General features: G+C 33.5%; 1 pseudogene; it reads left to right on the top strand.

The window, feature by feature from the left end:
• Positions 1-2,377: 2,377 nt before the first annotated feature.
• Positions 2,378-3,522, top strand: LOC149177137 (uncharacterized; annotated as a pseudogene).
• Positions 3,523-7,766: the final 4,244 nt, after the last annotated feature.

Raw genomic sequence — 7,766 nt, 5'->3', positions numbered from 1 at the left:
ACCTCAAAGGGAAACTCAGGTGATGCTGGTGTGGGAGTGGTGTTATGGGACAACACTAGTAAAATCCTCTGAATCTACTACTCAGATCTGGGCACGACGATAAACAATGCAGTGAAATTCTTGGCTCTGGAACAAGGGCCAAACTTGTTGATCAAATCCAATTTCCATCACTACACAATAGAGGATGACTCCACTTTGGAAATCAAGGTAGCTAGAAGGTTACAATGTGGCTCCAACTTAGGGAAGGTGACAAAGCACTAGCACCTAAGCCATATCATACAAAGGATTCACAGACACTTGGCTCACATGCAAAACTTGGAGTTTTGCCTCGTTCGTTGAACCACCAACAAACTGGCATATACGTTGACGAATAAAGGGGCAAAGGAGCTGGTGGTCCAGGGGGATTTTGAATGGGAGGAGGTCCAATCAAGACAACTTAAGGATGAATTTCCCAACATAGTTGAGTTGGATTTGAAGGGATGTGATCATACATGGATGGACATCGATGAGCATGGTTCGCACCCCGGGGGGGTTCAAACCCCAAGAAGTGTTTAAGGATTATTAGGAATTAGATGGCACAAATGACTAATAACCAACCCAAGGGACAATTGTTACAGAAAAGTGGATTTTAAGAAATGTGCAAAAATATAGTACATGGATATTAAAGGTTGGTAAAGTGGCAAAAAAGGAGGGTACACTCATGAGTATGAAATTCCCGCTTCTCAAGAATAATAGTGATTTTAAACTAAAGATAAAACGCTCTCAGTTATTTCCATGTCAAATCATGTGATAACCCCTATATGGCCATTTTCACCCGTTAAGGACTAGCTCCTACAAAACATTTCCCATGTTTAGGTTCTCCTCTCTTTTTTTCTCACATAAGTTTTTCATGGATTTCCCACACGATTTTATTGTATTTGTGACAAAATACTTTCCAATACAAAATTTTAGCATATTTGTAGGAAATTTTCCCAACACAAAATAATCATCGAAGGAGAAGTCTAACCGTTTTACAACTTGGATTTTCTTTGATCGTCATTATCAAAAGAACTCTACTATATAATTTTTTTATCGAATTTTTTCATTCTATTATATGATTTTTTGAATTAATCACAAAAAGAAAGTTTAAATTTTATACAATTGGATGTTTATATGATTTCATTCTGTTATGTTCAGATGTTTATATGATTTCATTCTGTTATGTTTGGATGTTTAATCTTTGACAGAAAAGTCTAATTATTTTCTTGAGGGAAATGTTTTTTCTTGAAAAATTAGGCTATAGATGCCATAATACTTGGTCTTTTTTTATAGTATCTTTAATATAAGATGAACCGTTAATTATTATTTTTAATGAATAGTATAAGTATTTTTAATATAGTTTATAATTTTAATTTAATTATTGTCATTTTTTGTTAATTATTAATATTAAACTTATTAAGTACATTTGAAGGCAAAATTCAATTTAACTGCTTATTAATTTCGAATTTTATGCTTTTGTGATTCATGATATAATGCTCACATTTTACAGAGAAATCACATAGAGAACAAAGGGTCGACGCGTTTCGAACCTACATCTAGGTTCGAAATGCGTCAACCCTTTGTTCTCTATGCTTATTAATTATTAACAAAATATTTTTAAGTAAATTAGATACCAAAAAATTTAAAATTTAATATATAATATTTTGATTTTTTTATATAAATTTAATGTTTTTATGAAAATATAGAAATCATTATTAGGATAGGGTGGAAGAACTAGCATTTATGAGGAATAGCTCCGCACTATTGATATTTTCATATTCTTTTGATTGTTTCAATTAATTTATAATTTTTTCTATTTTAACTTGAAATTTACCACAATTATGACTTAATATATTGCATAATAATAACTAATTTTTTTTATATATCCCATTATTAGATGGACATTTAAGCTAAAATAAATTAGAAATCTGAATAAACAATTGATCGGATTCAACGTTCTAACCTATCCAACCACAAACTTCAGAAAAAAAAAATATATTGTTGCTGCTGTTGGTCTTGATTTTCGATTAAACATATTCCAACGAATCAAATTTTAATATTATCTAATTTTCTATCAGTTCAATAATATTAAAAAACAGAAAAACCAAAAACACATATATATACACAGAAATCATAACTATAAGTAAAGGAAAATAAAGATTTAACCTTTAATAACAAAAAAATCAGTAATTAAAAAATGAATGAGGCCTTCGACTCTTAAATTAAAGTTTTGAGTGTTGTGCTACATGACGGCCAGCCTTATTTCCAAGGCTATACGTTATTTACTACCTTAAGAGTATAATGACAGTGACGGTACCCGTAACTCTAGCGGAGGATTCATGCGGATATTCATACATACATGAGCATACAGGAAGGGTGGCTGGCCATTAATGCACCCCACCATTCGTATGCCCATGGCTTACATTGGGAAAGTGAGAGCCCTCTGATAGCGATGTCTGAGGAAGCTGCCTCCGTCGCTACCACCAGTCCCCCTCCGAGAGCGATGTGTGAAGAATTTCTGGCTGCCTCCATCACTGCCACCAGACCGTAGGAATAGTAATATGAGGGTATACGATACAATTTACGCATTGATGGCAAGCTCATTTGAATTTGATAACCCCGCTGGAAATTTAAAATTTGAATTTATATAACCGCTTAGCCCATGTTTTTTTTGCAGCTGTTGTGTTCATTCGCTCAACTATCGAAGGCCATTTTGGTGGTGGACGTTTCTACAGCTTCCAAACACCTAGGATTCACTAAGAAGGTTTTTAAGCATAATGAATGGGAAGAGAAGCAGTGGCGTGAAACAGAGCGAGTTGTGCAGGACAAGAGGAGGATTCTTGGAAATAAGGGTTTCCCTTCACAAGTTTGTCATAAGAAGCGAGCAAGACATGAGTGTTCGAATGATGCGAAAATAATAAAAGGTGGACGGTTGTTGCATGATAGTTATCCCATGGCGTTGCCAGAGAAGATCAATAATATGGATGCTACTCCTGAAGAACCGCATGCTATGATTCAGCTCAAGGACGAGAGGTTGAAAAAAGTTGTGAAATTTTCTGAAGATGAAGGCGGATTGATCGGGCGAGCTGTTGTTGTGGATGTGAAGGGTTGTATTGAGTTGGGTTCAATGAAACACGATGAATTAATAGACACTTATTCTGAAGCAATCTCGGTTTCTGACACACTAGGAGACATGCATTCAGAAGGAAATTGACATGTTACGATGATGTTCGGGAAGAGCTCATTTTCTTCGTTGATAATAATGTTGGTGAACTTGGCGTCTCCTTGAAATTTTTTGATGGGTATTCAAAAGATAATATGTATTCGGACCTCGTGTATGGTTCTGTTAAGACTCCCGTAGTTTTCTATGGATCTCTATGGCAAGATTATATTAGGCCGTTGAATGAAACTCCACTATATCAAAATGGTTATGAACAATCGCTGCAAGAAGGATTTGGAGTTAATGCATCGAAGTTTCATGACATTTGGAACGATTTTAAATAAATACCTACGACTGTGAATTCCACTCCGGAGGAAGGCCTGCAATTACATATTGGGAAGAAAATTTTCCCTAGTTTGTAAGCAGAAAACATGATCCCATTGAAGCTTTATTCAAAGTATTTCCACCGAAGTATCATAATTGTGTGGAGTGTCATGTAGGGCAAGCAATAGATCCCATGCTATTGGGCCATTAATGCTTACCCACATCTTATGCCATCGTATGCAGCACCATACCCCACCCCCATGGTATTGCCATGGGCATCCTCCTGCAGTGAATGCAATGGTGCGAATTGATCTAATGTACCGATACGATCGAGATTTCCGGCTTACCCCAATAGATTTGCGGCTTCCATTTACGATCGGATCGGCTCGTATCTACCTGCACTAAATTATAATTTTCGTGCCGTCTGATGAATGAATTCCGCCTTTTATATAACAGCTGAAGGGCGAACAATAGTATCCATTTCTGCATTTTGAAAACCTGCTTTCTCAGACCTGAAGCTGCGTACTCAGACCTATAGCTGCGTTCTCAGACCTGACAGGTAAATTTATTCTGCTAACATTACGATTTCGCATGGTTTGTCTGAGTTTTTTTACCTCAACATTCTTCAAAATAGTCAAAATCATTAATTGAAAGGAATAATGGCCTAATAGCATGGATTAGCAGAATATAAGGGTAGATTTGCTATACCCCGCAGAGTTCAGAATAATGTGATTAGTTGTTCATACTTTGATACTGTATGAGCGATGAAGCGGAAACCCTACCATACCATTTTGAGTGCGATGCGCCAACCCATTATTCTACAAGCGCAACCCTAAACAGGAGAGAAATGGCGGAACTTTACTAACGCTAGTTTATGAAATGATAATGGGCATTTTCGATGCCAATACGCATGACCTTATAATATTATTCTTCAGAAAAGTGGTATCACTGTCCCTTTTTGCCTCCACATATGTCAGAGAATGTTTGAGGAATTTCGATAAAATACTAACTATGTGCACCTATTTTTGAAGTTTTTTAGTTTTTAATTGATTTTAAAGGAAGGTTGATTCGTGATTAAATTATTATGTTGTTAAAAGTTGATATGTGTTTTGTAAGGATTTAATAATTTACTGTGTATGGTTTAAAAAGGAAACTTGGAAGACAGTAGAGTGACTGAGATGTAAGGTCAGTCACGATCTGACCTCCCATTTCTGATTTGTTCAAATCATGTAAGACTTTTTTTTTTTACCTCAACATTCTTCAAAATAGTCAAAATCATTAATTGAAAGGAATAATGGCCCAATAGCATGGATTAGTTCGAGTTTCTTAACATATAATTAAATTTTATGGAATATAAATTATTTTCTATAAAAAATTAATTACATTTACTTTTGAGTCAAAATAATATTTGTTTATATAATTTGGTTTATTTGTATTAGTTACTATTTATTAGTTTGCAATGTTAAAATAAATTGGTTACCAAAACTATATTGGGTTGCATGATTTTTCAATTTAATTTAATTTAATTTGGCCTAATTTTACATATGAATTTGTTATGATTTTGGTTTAAAAAATGCATATCTACTCATATTTTGGTTTCGAAAATAACTGTGAGATTAGACATAATTTTGTTTATTTAATTGAACACTACATATTTGTGAATGAAAGTTTATAGCTAGCCTCTTAAGAGAAACGAAGTGTGCCATCGTTTTTAATTTGTTTTTTTATTTTTCACAATTCACATAACTTAATTAGTAAAGGAGTAAGTGGTCCATAATCCACACATATTTTTTACTAACCAAAGCATTTTTACTTCATTAGCAGTGGGACTAGGAACCGAGTGTTATTAAAGAAAGGGAGTAGCCCCTGCTTCCCTTGCATCTTTTAGACGATCCTGGGCTTGCATCTGAAAGCTTTCTCAAAGCACTTGGTTTTCCATCTCCCTTTTTAGGCTCACATAGTGTAATAGGAAGGTAGTAAGTGGCCCATCAACCACACATTATTTTATTTGCAGGTAAGGAACAAGCATAACTTAGTAAAAGTAGAGGATTTTGTAAAGGATCATCGTATATCTACATCATTCCACTTTTTATGTTCACTTTGTCACTTACACACACATTGCACTACACACACTAAGCTACTCTATACTTTGAACAAAGGGCATCAAGTTTCAAGAGCTTTTGTTCATAGTTTATTTGAGCTTACTTTTTCACACCATAAGTGAAGGAAGACACCTAAAAGCAATCATAACTTGAACAAACTAAATTTCCCCACAGGGGCCATAAAATAATTTATAGTTTAGGTTAGGACTGTTGGGGGTAGGCATCAAATAAGCCGCCATGGTCATGCTACATTTTGAAAAATAAAAATTGTCTTTTAGGGTGCTTCAAATCCTTCAATCATCCCACGGAAAAGACTACCCGGGCAGCACAGAGACCTGATTCAGAGAGGGTTCGGCTTAGGCTCAGTGCGTGTGGTACTATATGGGGCTATAAGAAGAATTTCGGCGTAAATCACATATAGAAAGACCTTTGTCGACGCGTTTCGAACCAACTAGTGTGGTTCATCGTGAGGACAAGTTGGTTCGAAACGCGTCGACAAAGGTCTTTCTATATGTGATTTACGCCGAAATTCTTCTTATAACTATGACGGATCACAGAAGCCTCAATTCTACTATATGGGGCTACCCGACTTGTATAGTGCTCGGTACTGATCACCGATTACCAAGAAGCTAAAGACTCGACTGCCCCCGTGGGACGAAGGTATCTTATTGGCCAAATTTTAGGGCATCTTTCCCTATAGGTGGAGGTGCGGGAAGCACTAAAGCCTGATTCATTACCTTGGTTGATTCTTTTGGCTGCTGGAAGCGTCACTAGTTCTTTTGAGACGTAGCCCCAGCACCCATCATAAAAGATATCTCCGCAAGGCCCAGCTACTTTGAGAGTGGAAAGGACGAATAGGTCTTCATAGGATATTTTATCATACGCAAAACAAACTAAAACCATTTTTCTTGTTTGATTTATCACATAGCTTAACTTAAATGGAAAGTAACAAGTTATTTTTCACTTTGTTTTATGTATGTAATTTTTTTTGTATACATATCCCTCCCTCACCACAGAAATGACAAGCAATCCATCTAACAATATATAAATACCTTACTTTTTCATATTAACAATATTAAGAGAATGAAATGCAAAACATTCCAATTCTGGTTTCACCTAAATATACATTAAAATAAATTCTACAAATAAAAATTGAAACGAAATATTTAAGTTTATGAACAAAATATTTTTAAATAATAAAATAATTAATCAAATTATAATTTATTAAGAAAATTGAAACCATTAACTAAATTTCATTCATTCTAATTACTTATAAATAATGTTTCCTTTTTGTCCATTAACTATTATAGAAATGTAATTAGGACTGTAAAATATACTATTATTATTACCAAAATTTAATAATTTAATCAAATTCAAATGATCCATTAAAAAATGAAAAGAAGTGTAAACTTAGTTCATAATATATTTTGTACAAATTGAAATATGTTCCCAAAATACTCTTGTTAATATCTAAATGGAAATTTTGTTATACTAAAATGGAAATAATTCACGTATTTGTCATTGAGATTTTGAAATTTGTTACCAAATGATATAGAACCGGTTATGGTTTATTAAGTTTTATGTCTTAGGAGCCAAATCAATGTTCTTAACATTTATTTATAAGTGGAGAAAGAAATACAACTAACACATTTTAATAAAAGCACACACATATTGAATAAATAAATAACCTACCGAGTTCATCAAATGTACTGACAAAAGTAGGATTCTAATTCTTACAACTAGCCGCAAAGTTTATGTTCGGTTAGAAAAATTCAAAATAATAAAACTAGTGCAGTCATAAAAATGAGATGGCTAATAAATATTGGTAGATATCAATTTTCAAGGAGACATGCCTTTCTCAATATATATCAAAGTAAAAAAAATTACTTCCAAAGCTTGTGTTTTTGAAAAACAATATGTTTGATTAGAAAAGTTCAATGAAACTACTGCAACCATATAAATTAGATGACTAGTAAATAATAGATATCAATTCATAATCAATAACAATAGACACTACTTTAGTATATCTCATTTTATTAAGATTTAAAAAAACATAAAACTTAACTAATCTATAATTGTATTTTAAATTATATTATTATTATTAATTATAAAAACAAGTAATACATAAATTAAACATCTATACATTTATAAAAACATGTATC

Source organism: Pinus tabuliformis, chromosome 4_1, assembly GCF_031772625.1.
Source record: "Pinus tabuliformis cultivar Carrire ecotype Pingquan chromosome 4_1, CPIR1, whole genome shotgun sequence".
In the NCBI taxonomy this organism is placed as follows: Eukaryota; Viridiplantae; Streptophyta; class Pinopsida; order Pinales; family Pinaceae; genus Pinus; species Pinus tabuliformis.
This window is presented reverse-complemented; position numbering and strand designations above follow the sequence as displayed.